The sequence below is a fragment of the Camelus ferus genome, chromosome 27 (genome assembly GCF_009834535.1).
Source record: "Camelus ferus isolate YT-003-E chromosome 27, BCGSAC_Cfer_1.0, whole genome shotgun sequence".
Lineage (NCBI taxonomy): Eukaryota > Metazoa > Chordata > Mammalia > Artiodactyla > Camelidae > Camelus > Camelus ferus.
In genome coordinates this window covers 12474804-12489582 of record NC_045722.1, presented here as the reverse complement: position 1 = coordinate 12489582, position 14779 = coordinate 12474804, and positions in this window count along the sequence as shown.

The following is a 14779-nucleotide window of genomic DNA, read 5'->3' as shown; positions in this document are numbered from 1 at the left end:
GGGAAGTGGGGAGAGCGCCATGCCGTCCAGCGGCACTGAGAGACATTACAGCGCTCCCTGGTGCCCGGAGGAGGCTAGAAGCCGTAGGGGCCCAATGGCAGCAAAGGAAAAATTTAACCAGGCGCCTTAACCCGGGCACCTGGGTGATCTGTGGCAAGGTCTCTGCCCCTGCTGGGCACATTTGCAGAACCATGAATAAAAATTAACTTTTCACCTTTTGATTAGTTGCACCATTTTATCAGCTGAGAAACTATTTTCTGTTTTCCCCTCCTAGACACTGAGCACTTTAAAGACCAGGGCTCCACTTATCTCTAGAGAACACTGCCTAATACATTTACCAGCACACAGAGGACGTATGGTAAAATCTTCTTGCACTAAATTAATCTTGTAACATTTACTTTCACTTACATTATGTCATTTGGTCTCTTACAAGCTGGTTCCTCCCTTGAAGTGTTTGCTTTGTCCCCTTTCTGGATAACTTGCCCCCAAATTTCCCCACAGCCTCCTTCAGGTAATTCAGATCTAAGTGCAAATGTCACCTCTTCAGAGGGCTTCCCTGTCCACTCTCATTCCACTGCCATCAAGCTATTTCTGCATAGCACTCATCATCGTCTGATATTACCCTGTTCTTCCTTTTGTTTCAATGTCTTTCTTTGTTATGTTTCCCTTGCCCCCATTAGAATGTAAACTCCATGAGAGCAGGGGGTTTTGTCCTGTTTTCTGTTATATCCTCACCTAGATAAGGATTTGGCATCTTGCCGATGCTCTCAATCTGAGACAGGACGGGACCTGGGACCTGGGATACTTTGCTGCAGTGCTTGCACCTTGGACAAATAATGTCCCCTCCAGCAACATAATATAAGGAAACTATAAGGGACTAAATATGAATGTGCAATGTGCAACTGGGGCAAATTATAAACAGCAAGATACAAAAGGGCAAAATCCCAACTGCCACTTCTGAGGTGTTGGAAACAAAAGCAGGGTATTGTGCACGATCCCTGCACATAGCACCACCAGTGGGTGAGCAGACCACCTGAGCCACCCCTCTGGCCTGACCCATGAATCTGCCCCTACCCTCACCCCATTTAAGGGACAAGCTCATCCCCACTTTGGGAACCAGCAAGGGAACCTGTTACTTATTTTCCATCCCTCATGCTTCAGCACGAGTCCCAATAAAGCCTTGCCTGAATTTCTGGTCTGGCTTCTTATCAATTTCTGTTGATTAGGGAGTCCAAGAACCCTGGTCAATAACAAATGCATGAATGAATGGCTCTGCTCACAAGGCTCACAGCATCTCTATGAGGATGAATATTTATTGGCTCTTTTAGAGGAGGAAACTGAGGTTCCAGGAGGAGAAGTGACTTGGAGATGAAGGGTGGATAAGAGAAAACAGTGTGGTTTGTAGGCCCCTCTTGACATTTCCAAGCTGAGTGTTCTCCGATAACAGACCTTAGAGTCTCTGTTTCCGCTCCGTAAAATGAAGATATCGTATGCAGACAATACCTTAAGTTTAAAAAAAAAAAGGAGGATTTCTACATTTCAGGTTGTCCCTAGCTTCGTGGCTGGGGTGGCCCTTGGAGCCAGGTCTGAGTGAGCTGCTGGCCTTCTCCATTCAGCCTATCAGATGATATCCCTCTCCAGGGGTCAGCTCTCTCTCACCCCTCCATGGCCCTCCCTGGCCACTCCTGCCCACCATGAGGGAGGCAAGACTTTCTTGAGCTACTCTGATTTTTTCAAGGAGAACCATTCCTGTCGAGTTGAGTGGTTTAGACCAAAAGCATTCTGGGACATGGAATTCATCACACTTTTCTCCTTACTTTTGTATGGGTTTCAAGTGGTCCATAACAGCAACAGTAACAAAAGCTGAAGCTTCTCTGCAACCTGCCTGGCACCCAGTTTATGTTTCTGTTTACAGATTAATTTACTCTCATGCTTGATCTACGAGAAGAGAGAGCACCTCTCCTAGAATGTAGACCCATACTGCCCTGTCCCTGGCATGCCACTTCCTGGGGATGACAGGAAAACGGGGGCTGTGCCTTCCCTTCTCTGCTGACTCTCAGCTTATAAATTTTGCTTAAAGGGGAAAAAAAAGGGGAGTTTTGCAGTGAAGCTGGTACAGTTCAGAGTCCAATATTTCATACCTACAAATTACTTTACTTATCTATACCCCAGTTTCCCCATCTGTAAAATGGGGTTAATAATTGAACTACCTTTATCATAGGATCAGTGGGCAATAAGATTGCATGTAACACTGTCTGATACATATTTAGCCTCAATAAATGTTAACTGGTATTAATTTGGCTCTTACCATGTGGGACCACCTTGTCTTGGAATCCTATAGGTTCGTCCCATCAATGAGGCTGTAAGCCCCTGGAGAATGAAAACTATGTTTCATACTCCCATGCTCCCACCTCATACTGACAGATATAAGTTCTCTGTGAGTCAGCTCCATCCTGTGGTCCTGCCACTAGCTTACATGGCCTTGGCAAATCACTTTTTTCTGTCTGCTTTCCCATCTGTGAAATGGGTACACTAGGGAGTTAGGGGGTGGGGAAGCCATTGTGTTTGTGAAAGATCTAATTTTTACAAGAACTTTCAAATCAAATAAATAATATATGAATACATTTACACAGATTTAATTACACAAATAACAGGAATATATTACTCTTGTAAAACTGCCAATAATATAGAAAGTATAAAAAGTGAAAATCCTCCTTCACATCTTCAATCTCATCTCTCCCATTGTAGTAATTGTATGTCCACCCTTCCCGGCCTTTCTATAAATTATCATTATATATGAATGAATATACAGAGATCTATAAATAGGACTTTGCTTCACTTTTTTCTTTCAATACAAATGGACATTGCCTTAATATTGTTTTGTAAATTGCTCTTTCAATAAACACATTTATCAATATGTTTTGGAAATTGTTCTATGTCAGCACGTACACATGTGACTCATCCGCTCTATTTCACAGTATGAATGTCCCATCATTTAACTATACTACTATTTATGGGCATTTAGATTTCTTCCAGTTTTCACCCTTATAAGCTGTCTCGGTGAATACTCTTCTGCATTCAACCCTGGGCAACTTTTTCAACACCCAGTGCCTCCATCAAAAGAAATAAATAAATAAACCTACTTACCACCCTTCCTCCCAAAAAAACAATAAAAATGATTAAAAAGAAGAAAGTAATGTAATATTTACATTGGGCTACATTCGAAGTCAGCTCCGTGAGGACCAGACCATTTCTCTTTTGCAACTCCTGTTTTACAGGACTATGCCTCTGTGGGGCGGGCCTCAAGCACACCAGAGGACACTTTCTCCTTCCACAGCTCTTCAGCCTGCCTCTCCCAGATGTTCCAACTCCTAATTCTCCACTGCTCCCTCTCAGTGTCCTCTAGCCCTAGGTCCTGAGCTCCCACTGCGCCCCATACCCCTTCCTCCTTTGTCCCTCTCAGGAGTCTCTATGCACACAGGGTCCCCAAGTGAGTGGGATGATGGAGTGGCAGAGGAGGGGCCTGAAGGACTTGAGAGCCTTTCTGTTCTCACTCCGGTCCTCCTGTGGCCCTTCTGCCGAGGCTTTTAGCAACTCTGCTCGCTATCTGCATTAGCCATGAGAGGAGGAGATGGGAACAAAAGCAAGTTGAGAGGCTCTTGTTCTATCTCCCTTTCCCGACAAGGCTGACAGAGCTCTTTCATTTCTATACTCAGTGGCAGACGTTCCTTACCCTGAGTATTAAACCATCCCACCATCATCATCATCAATCCTTTAATCATTAGTACATGTTTACTGTACACCAGACTTTTCACCCATCATTTCACCTCCATGGGCTCACTTAATCCCCTGGGTAACCCTGTGTTAGGTGTTATCCCCACTTTACAGACACAGAAACCGAGACTCAGCTTCACTCCACCCTCTTGTGAAGCCCCGACCCTATTCTTGCTTTTCAAGGCTCTCTTCTTCATAAGTCCTTTATGGATAGTTGCAAGAAATTCTCAGTTTCTGCTTGCAGTTCTTCAGCCTTTAGATTTCAAATCCAAATTCTTATCAACTGCTTGAAGACATAGCTTCCCTCAATGCTCTCTGCTTAGTGCGTCTTGCCCCAGGAGTGTTGTTGTCATTGTTGGGGTTTTTTTGTTGCTGTAGTTTTGTTCTATTTTGTTTTAATCTTCAGTGACCCTGCAGGCTTGGGTCTTTCTCAGACAATCTTCCCGCTGCCTCTGGCACCTACGGCTTAGTGCTCAGGCCACAGGATGAGTTTTGTTCTGTTCGGTTTGGTGGGGGAAGACTAACTTCCAGATTTGGATCAAGAGGAACACGGCAGCAGTGTCTGACCCATTTCTTACCCAAAATCTCACACACACACACACACACACACACACACACACACACACACACACACACACACAGAGCTTTCTCTTGGCTTGAAAACGTTTAGGGAGAATTGCTCTTGTTCATATAGCAGAGAAGTATGGGCTTCAGAGTGAGACTGATTTGCGTTTAAACAGGCTCAGCCTTGCTGTCCTGTGCTGGGCTGCCCAGGGAGCAAGAATGGGGCTGAAATTTAGTTCTTGCTGACACCCTGGGATGTAAGGACCCCTGACACAGGACTGTATCAGCCAGGGAAGGAGTGTCTTTTTCTCCTTGGTTCATCCAGAGGACTTGCCTCTTTTGCAGTCAATCCACTCAGAGAGGGAGCTTTGTCCTAATTCACACAAAGGTGCCTTATGGTAGCAGCAACCATGGTTCAAATCTCATTTTTATCCTATGCTAGCAGTGTGACTTTACACAAGTGATTTCACCAATCTATTCCATTCAGCCAGTCTTTTTAGAACACTGGCTCTGTGCCCAGGTGCTGTGCTGGGCGTAGCAGAACCAAGGTAAGTCAGTCATGATTCCTGCCTCAGAGAAGCTGTCAGTCTAGTTGGAAAGACACAAACAGCTAATTTCTATATAATGTGGTGAGCACACAGTTGGAGGTCTGTACAACGTGGATGGATGGACACCTAACCCAAGACTCTGAGAATGGATGCTGCAGAAGATGCTGAAGGAGAGATGGGGATGGTGTTCCAGGCAACAGGGACCATGTGGGCAAAGGTATGAGATGCAAAACAGCATAGTGACTACAGGCAACAAAGCACAGCTGGGCATAACTGAGGCAGAAAGGGTAAGGTAGAAAGCAATGGGAGAAAGGGCCAAAGGCCCTGAGCCTCACTTTTCTCATCTTTAAAATGAGGGGGCAACAGTATTACTTCAAACAGTGCTAGATCCAGTTAGGTTATTCAATCAACAATCACTTCCCTGCCCAAGCAGATTTGAAACTTCCCAAAGACAGCTACTGTGTCTTAGAATTACAGCTCAGGCCACACCTCACCTGGACACTGTGCTGAGAATAAAGTCTGTGTTAAGTAAGCAGTTTTTGATTGTATAGTGCCTAGTACATATTAGAGACCTAATGAGAATTTGTTGAATGCGTGCATGGATGAATAAGATAAGCCAAACCTGACATCTCCTCCTAGCCGTGCCTGAGGTACGGGGTTGGAGGAAGGTCTCTGGAGATGAGGAGAAATGGGAAAGACATCAGCCCCTTCCTTTTCCTGTGGAAGTAGCTCCCCCTTAAACCAGGGGTCCCCTGGGTACCTCAGGGCTGCCCTGTTCACTTCGACTCTCAGGGGCAGGACAAGGGAGCACGGCTGAGGTGTGCGTGGCAGGGCTGGAGAAGGGTGCAGGCGGAGCTCCCAGAAAACGATGTGTTTGCTCATGTTGCTTGCTGGAAATGAAAGCAAGAGGCTGGGGGGCTGAGAAGGCAAAGCCCAGGGAAAATAAAAAAACTTAGCTGCAGGGAAGAGCACTCTTCTTCCCGTGAAGGCAATGAAATTAGAGGTAATTGTGAGACACAGAGATTCGATAAAACCCAGGGAGGCTATCAGGTGAGGGGGGCCAGGACTGGCTGGGGACGTGGAACAGCTGGTCCTCCCCTCCAGCACCCGGTAATCGCCCCTCTGTTGTGACAATTGAACAAACAGTCCTTCCTGGCCCCGCACTGGCGCTGCCCCGTATTGGGGGCAGCTGGGACAGCTGGAGGAGCGGGGTGGCCTGGCTGGTACCCACAAGGCACCAGCCTAATCCTAACCCACCCCACGCCTGGGGTCTGGGGGCCCAAGAACTGTGGAGCTGAAACCTGCTTGGAGGCGAGAGACTAACTGGAGTGGCTAAACTAGGACTGACCTTGACTTCCTATCGACCTGCAGGTGACAGGCCCCCAGAGGGGGGAGGATCTGTGGGGGAGGGGCAGGGCATCCCCTCCCTCCCTTCCTTTCCCCCATTGTCCTCCCGTTCACTCACTGAGGACCCAGGGTGAGGAACTCATACAGTAAAACAGAAAATGCGGTGCGGAGAGTGCTGGTTATGGAAGCATTGGCCCATGAGGATACACGCAGCAGGTGAGAGTGAGCCCAGATGCTCCCTAGTTAGGGAAGAAGTGATCTTTAACCAGGTCCGGTGCATGGCTCTCAGCTCTTGGGGGAGGAGGCAGAAGAAGAGGGCAGCAGGGGAGAAAGCACAAGGCAAGGGATGCCTTCTGTTATTTTTATAATTTACAGTTTTCACTGTATTTTCAAAACTAAAAATGTTGCAGGTAAGGCTGGGAACAACGTAACCAGCTACGAAGAAGACACTGGTGAAACAAAGGCGGAATATCAGGCAGTGATCAGAGGTCTGGGATGAGTCTCTGTGTTGACTGGAAAGAGTATTCGTGACTGCTGTGCAGTGAGGAAAGCAGCATGTGGAGTGTGGACCCATTTCAGGGGGAAAAAGTTTATGTGGATAAGAAGAAGTCAGCAAGTTTGTACACTGGTCCATTGACAACAGTTATTCCTGGAAGGAGTAATGGGAAGAGATTCACTTTCTATTTCACACACACACATCGCTGCTTTTGATTTATAATGAGTGTGTTTTATTTAAATCATCAGCAAAATCAGTACAGATATGTAGCTTGAAGTATCTGAAAAAAAAAAAAAAAACACAAGTAACAGCCCCCAGAAATGGTAGGTTGAGAAAAATGCTGAGTTTTCATACTGCTTATAATCCCCCTTTTCCCTCAGAACAATGCCATCCATGGCTGGAGCATCTCAGGGAGGACAAACTGTGTCCTTCATGTCACAGCCTAGAGACCTTGCCTTCAGCTCAGCTCAATTTGGCTTGACAAGCCCTGTATGTGAGCACCTTTATGCATGATGCCTGGTTAGCAGGGCATGGGGAGGCAACACAGGAGGAGCAAAATGAACCCCTGTCCTCAATGTGACTGACATATAGGGCTGGGGAGGAAATTCAGTTAGAAAGAAAAATGTGGAGATGTTTTGGAAGATCTCCACTGTCTGGACTTGGTCTGCAGGGAGAAGGGCAAGTGTGTGACAGGATTAGTGCTGATCCTCAGGGAGCTCATTCGGGGTGCTGTGGGAGGATGGGCAGGGAGGGTGGGGACAGGGCCATGAGGGATGAGAGAGGCGGGCTCATCCCTCCAGGTGATGAGTACATCCAGGTCAGATGTGTACCAGGGAGCCCTCTCTAATGACTGACAGGCTTCTCTTAAGGGTGGCCGGCAGAGAACAAGCTGATTCAGCCCCTCCCCGATGCCTGAAAGAAGAGTGTCCCCTAGAGCAGGGGTTCTCAACCATGCCTGCCCAATGAACACAGCTGGGGAGCTTCAGAAATGCTTCGCCCTGGGTCCCATCCCCACGTATTCTGATTTAACTGATCCAGGGTTATCAGCCTGGGCACTGGACTATTTCAGAGCTTTCAGGGGATTTTAAAGTGGCATAATCAAACACAGTAAGAGCCTCAGGGGTCTGTCCCCAGACAGGCTCTCTCACCTCCCTCCTGGAATAGATGCCAAGCAGCTGAATGCTCTCTTCATAAGACTCTGAATTTTGGAGCTTTTCTGGGGAAAGTGACAACTGCATCCCCTGCAGTGTCGAGAGTATTCAGCTACCGTTGTCCAGTGTTACCCATTACGTTCTGCCTTCCAGAAATTCATGAATCACTTAATCCGCTGTTGATCTGTCTTCCTGTTTCCCTCGTCACTATGGGTCTATTTCCTTCTATACATCATCGCCTTCTGCATGGGATTTCAAGAAAGCAGGAGGAAAACACATGTGTGCAGGGAGCCTCCCTAACCTGGAGGCTCTTTTCTGTCTTTTATGGGAACAGAGGTGCTGGGAAGAATTGTGGTCCTGGGGACCGCCAGCCTCCATAGTCCTTGGTGGTTGAATATAGGAAAAGGATACCATTTCAAGTATATTCATAAAGAAGCTGGATTCGGTCCCAAGATGCTAGGGGTGGGCTTTTGGAATTGGAAGTTGATATGTGTGGTCTGTAACCAATAACCACAGTAGCTGGATGTCAAGTTGGCCACCCCGTCCATGGTGAAGCCACCCAGAGTTACTCTCTTCTTCCCTCCACCCCACTGACCAAAACTAAAGGCTGGAAGCCTGGGCTCAGCACAAGAGGGCAGAGTGTGGTGTGTGGGAATGCCCAAGCCCTCCATTGTGACTGCGGAAAGGTTAGTCACCCTCTTCTCTAATTTTTTTTCATTTCCTTTTTTTTAATTAAAAAAAGTTTTTAAAGTTTTTTTGTGGGGGAGGGGAGTAATTAGGTTTATTTATTTATTTTCTAGAAGAGGTACTAGGGATTGAACCCAGGACCTTGTGCACGCAAAGCATGCACTCTAGCCCTTTGAGCTATACCCTCCCCTAGTTACGCTCTGCTCTAACAGGAATCTCCCACATAACCTGTCCAGGGAGGGATTTTTACAGCCCATCCCCCTGCCAGTCCATACATGATGAGTCTGGGAGACATCCAAGGTCCTTCTGGAGACTAGCCAGCCTTTGCCAGGGATCTGGTACAATGGGGACAGAGTGAAAGCCCGCAGCTAAGGACCACTGGATGGCCTTCTGACCAAAATGGGGCAGGCCGAAGGGATGGGAGGAAGAGAGGGAAGAGTGGGTATGCCTTCCCCTGCCACCTTCACAAAACATTACTGTCTGCTAGGGGCTGGGCCCCTCGGGGCATCTGATAAGGTTGTTAAGTCAGCCGGAACACCTGCTTACCATCTGGCACTTTCATCCTCCAGACAGGGCCACCCAGGCCTCCTTGCTCACCTTCTTGAGGCCAGTGGGCTGCAGGGGTCCCAACCACCTGCCGGGGTGAATGAAACCCCCAAAGCCCCAAGAGCTGTAAGTCAGGGTTCTGGGTTCTCAGGTACCACTTCAGGAATACTTCTTTGACTTCGTTAAGAGATGGGTTTCTAGCGATGATGTGCCCTCTCTGAGGCTCCCGGTAGTTTACACACAGATTGATTCTGACCTCGCTGAGATAACAGAGCAGCGTGGTTGCCGGGGCTGGAACAGGGAGAGTTTAAACAAGGCTGCCCTCTCTCCATATCAGACTGAACGGGAGCTGCCGCCCAGGGACCATCAATCATCTCAAATGCTGAGCTTCAGGATTTTATCTGCTGTACAATCACCTCATCCCTTCCTCTCCTGGGCTCTGGAAACCATAGCATTTAGGGAGAAAGCACAGTACCTATGTTAGCAAATCTTGTTAGGTTCTATCTAGTGGCACATGATCCACTGATGTATATACTTAACTGTTTCAATAGAGTTCTGATTTGTGCTAAGAAAAACACAATTGGGGCTGATGGAAATATTCTGTATCCTCCCTGGATGATGATTATGCAGGTGATTATTAATGATTAAACATTATCCAGCTATATGCTTGTGTCCTTTATTCATGTCCTCTCTATATTATCCCTCTACTTATAAATTTAAAAAAAACAAATCTATTTTTAAAAAAAAAAAAAAGAATGTAAAACTGAATGATGCTAAACTATTCAGTTTAACACCCCCACTCCACAACCAAGGAGCCCAGGATGTATGTGCACAACTGGAGCCTTAGTGCTTGGATCTCTGCCTGCTTGGGGGTAGAGGGGTCGGCAGCAAGGTGGAAAGAGGTGAAAAATTTAGAGGTGGCACATCTGTATTTGAATCTTGACTCTGCTGTTTCGTGAGTCACTGGGCAGGTCACTTGACCTCTCTGTGTCTCAGTTTCCTCTCCTGTAGAGTGGGGATAATATTCCCTGCCTTACCAGTTGTGGTGATGATCAAAGACATTAAATGGAAAGCACCTGAGACATCACAGATGACAGCGCGGATCACGGAGTAACAGCTGGTCCTTCAGGAGCCTGCTTCTCCTGCTGACCTTTACTTACCTTAGGTTGACACACCCACCATCTGAAATGAACTCTGATGTCACGTGGCACCAACTCTTCTCCTTCCACCTCCTCTAATGCATTCTCTGATTTTCCAACCTTATTCCAACTGCAGAAGTCCTGCTTATAACCCTTGACCTGTCCCCTGTTCATGCTGCCACCTGTTCCAGCAAGAGAGGGTCAGTCTTTCCTACTGTTTATTCTCAAGACCACCCAAACCCTACTTCTGTGCTCAGTGGCCCCAGCAGGAGCCCAGGCCACACCAGCTGTGGCCCCAACCCTACCTGTGGATTCAGGAGACCTTGGGCTAGGATTCCCATAGTGGATGAAGGGAAGGTCAAGAGTATATTCAACACTTGCCAGTGTATACCAGAGGGTGGCCGGTTCTTAGGACGCAGGGTACAGCCTCAGTGCCCGCACACAGAGCTACCTGTACCCACTCAGACCTGTCCAGGTGAGGTGTCAGAGATGTGCATGGACACATCAAAGGCATCAGTGTCCATCTGTACTCGTCCTTCCCCCAGCAAGCATGCCTGTGCTGCAGAGAATTCACTGCCTCCCCCAAACTAACCCTTTCCTCTATGGACCACGCAGTTTTCAAAACCACTCCCTCATCATGGACCCACTTTCGTTTCCCTCTCATGCCACCTAGAACCAGGCTACCCCCTTTCCTGCACTCTCAGATTCTGAATATTTAAAAACAACCATGTCTCCTGTTCTCAAAAGGAGTCTCCTCCATATTAAAGATGCCCCATTCCTTCAACAGTAGCCCAGACATGGGCCTAAAAAGATCCCCTTTGCAATGCCCTGCTTGGGTTCCATCATGGAGGCAGTAAGGAGCAAAATTAAGAAATAATGGCTGTTTTCACACCAGCTCCCAAGTGCCCATCCCAGGCCCTCCTCTGTGCTCTTCACACCCTTTTACCATCCTGCACCACTCCTCACCTGCCACCAGCTTCCTCTATGATTGATTCCTGGTTCACACTAATTAGACTTTGCTTGCAATGTGACAGGAACGAGAGCTTTGCCATTTTCTTTAAGGAAACCAGTGTGAGAGGCCAACCTGCTGGTAGTTTCCAAGCAACCCTGATGAGCCTACAGGAAAGACAAACTTAAGAGTGATAGGGCCAGAGAGCCTAGTTAGCAGCTATTGAATACCAGCCTCTGGTCCACTGAGAGGCACAAGTAAGGCCTGGCTGGCATTGGCTCCCATTGCTCCAACTGTCTTTTTAGATGGAGTGTGTGTGTGTGTGTGTGTGTGTGTGTGTGTGTGTGTGTGTTGTGGATGCATATGGAAGGGAGCTGGGAAAGACTAAAGGAGTGTTAGTCTTTCAGGGGAAACATAATAATGTATGCCATGGCAGGACAATTTACGAAATATCACATTTTATCAGTCTACTCTTTAATTTTCCTTCCTGCCTCCTTAATTCTAGAAACTGAGGCAGGACTTGTAATTCTGTACCTCAGAACAGGACAAAAAGCAGAAACAGCCTATTGGCCAAGACCTTTCCCCTCTTGTAAAATATTAAGCCACAAAACAAGAAACAATGTGAGGAATCTTGGAAAGGGTAGGGAAGAAGTGTTACAGTAGGGAAGGAGGATTTCCTGGGGTCCAGGAAGGAAACAGAGGTCTATGTGACTGCTGTTTAAGGACCTGGACACACTCCTCAGCAGTGCCCTAAGGTGATGGCAAGATTTTGTTAAAACCAAACTTGGGTCCACTCACCCAACACACAGCAAAGCCAATCAGCTGACACCGGGTTGTGGTGAAGGAAAGTACAGAATTCATTGCAGGGCACCAAGCGAGAAGAATGGGCAGTCCATGCTCAAAAGACCCAAACTCCCCAATGGCTTTCAGGGAAAGATTTTAAAAGACACTGTGTGTTGGTGGCAGGGGGGTTATAATTCAGTGGTAGAGTGTGTGCTTGGTGTGCATGAGGTCCTGGGTTCAGTGCCTCTGTTAAGGGGAGAAAAAGACAGTGTGAGGGAGAGTCACAGGGTATGTGATCGGCTTGTGCACAATTCGCTGACTGGTTAATGGTGAGGTAACAGGGTGAGGTTTCAGGAATGTCAATCATCAACCTTCTGGTTCCAACCAGTCTGGGGTCTACATGCTGGTGGGCAGCATGCAGTGAACTTCTTCCACCAGGTGGAGGTTTCAGTATCTGCAAAACTACACAAGGATATGCCTCAGGATATTATCTATAGTCCTTGAGGAGGAACGAAAGATCCTTAACTTTGTTTTATGGTAAACTATTATTATTATTTATTATTGTTGTTATTGTTATTATTTTGTCTTGCTTGACTGCTTTTCTTTGTTTCTGCATTTTCTCACTTCCCTGATTAAATCTGCTCTTTGGAACTCAAGAAAGGCCTAGGGAGCTAAAGATTTTCTAACAAACAAGAGATGGGGGACACAAGGGGTGACAGGGACAGAGAGGGCTCTGTCCCTGGGAAGGCCCAGCAGAGTCCTGCTCCATTTCAGTTTCAGGTGGGTCCGTGCACCTGAGCTCCCAGCCTCACCAAAGGGCTCCTTAACCCAGAAGTGGCATAGCACCTCCTGATGAGAAGAAACCACAAGGGTGGCTTACAATGCATGGCTTCAGGGAAACTCATGTGAGCTGGGGAATCACAGAGGGGCCACCCTTATGCCTTAGTAACCCAGAGCCTCTGCACAACCCTGGTGGATGGGAGAGGAAACAATGACTTAGAGTGCATTTCCCTCACACTGAGGCCAGATGGGGACTCAGCAGAGTGGGCTTGGTGGAGAGCTATTCAAACTTTTTAGGTGGACAGCATGGTGGGGCTCACACCCACTAATTTCACCTGTAATAAGAGGTCACATTTATCACACCTTCAACACGTGCCAGGCAATGCTCTAAGGACTCTCCTAGTTACACTCCCAGCAGCAGCACTTGGGACTACCTACGTCTCCCACACACTTGCCATCAGAGAATGTTACCAATTTTTAAAGTTTTTGCCAATCTATCATTGGGAAAATGGCATTTTGTTGTTGCTTTAATGTGTATAATACCGAGTTCTGATCTTTTACTTATATTTCTGTATTGTTTGCATCTTAACAATGAGGCTGCATTTGTGTATTAACTTGTGTATAAAATAAAACTAAATAAAAATCATGATTTCTTATGCTCTTAATAGGTTGGCTTTGAAGTATATAGAGCAAAAATGGATAGAAAAACAAGGTGAAATTAATAAATCCACATGGTGGGAGGTTTTGATAGTATCAGATAATTAGGTAAAAATAAGAAATTTGGTAACATAATTAAATTTGATCATATATAAATGTATATTGCATATGTATATATGTATGTGTATACACATTATACACACAAATACACACAAAAATCCAATAAAATGATGCACATAAACACAACATATAAGCAATAGTCTCAAAAAATTGACTCTTCCTTAGGAAAAGTCAGGACAAGGAAAGTGGACAAATTCTGAAAATCAAAACCCATAAAGAGTCCACAGTCTCTGAACACAATGAAATAATATTCAAGATTAATAATTTTTTTTCAGTTTTCTGTTTTATTAGGTAGAATTGTTACAATTTGACTGCACATATACAATATATTGCATGTAAATACATATGCACAATATACTGCACATATTTTTTAATTTACATATATATATATATACTGTTCATTATTTCTAAGAATGTTTAGAGTGTTAGCTTTTTAAACCTACATAGTTATCAAAGGAATAAAACCAACCACAAAATAAGAATTAATTTAAAAAGATGCATACACCCTGCTATTAACAGCAACATTCTTTATAACTGCCAAGATATGGAAGCATCCTAAGTGCATATCAACAGCTGAATGGGTAAAGAAGATACAGCATATATACGTAACGGAGTACAATTCACCCATAAGAAAGAAGGATATTTTGCCATTTGTGGCCATTAATTCACTTTTTTTTTAATTTCAAAAACCAGAACTTTATAACTGGCATAAACACTTCCATTGCATCAAAAACAACAAAATATCTAGAAATAAACTTAACCAAGGAGGGTACCCTATCCTCTGAAAACGGCAAAATATTGATGAAGGAAACCAAAGATGATACAAAGAAATAGAAAGATATATTGTGCTCTTAGATTGGAAGAATCAACATAATCAAAATGGCTGTACTGCCCAAAGCAATCTACAGATCCAATGCAACCCCTGTAAAAATACTCATGACATGCTTCACAGAACTAGAACAAACAATTCCAAAATTTATATGGAACCATAAAAGACCATGAACTGCCAAGGCAATCTTTTGTAGGTCATTCTTTTTCTCTCTCTCCTCTTTTTGTTCTCTTTTCTTATGATTTGATGACTAGAGAAGTTCCTTTAACATTTGTTGTAAAGCTGCTTTGGTTGTGCTGAACTTTTTTAGCTTTTGTTTATCCGTGAAGCTTTTGATTTCTCCACAAAATCTGAACAAGAGCCTATCAATAGATGCAGAAAAGAAATCCAACATCCATTCATTCATGAT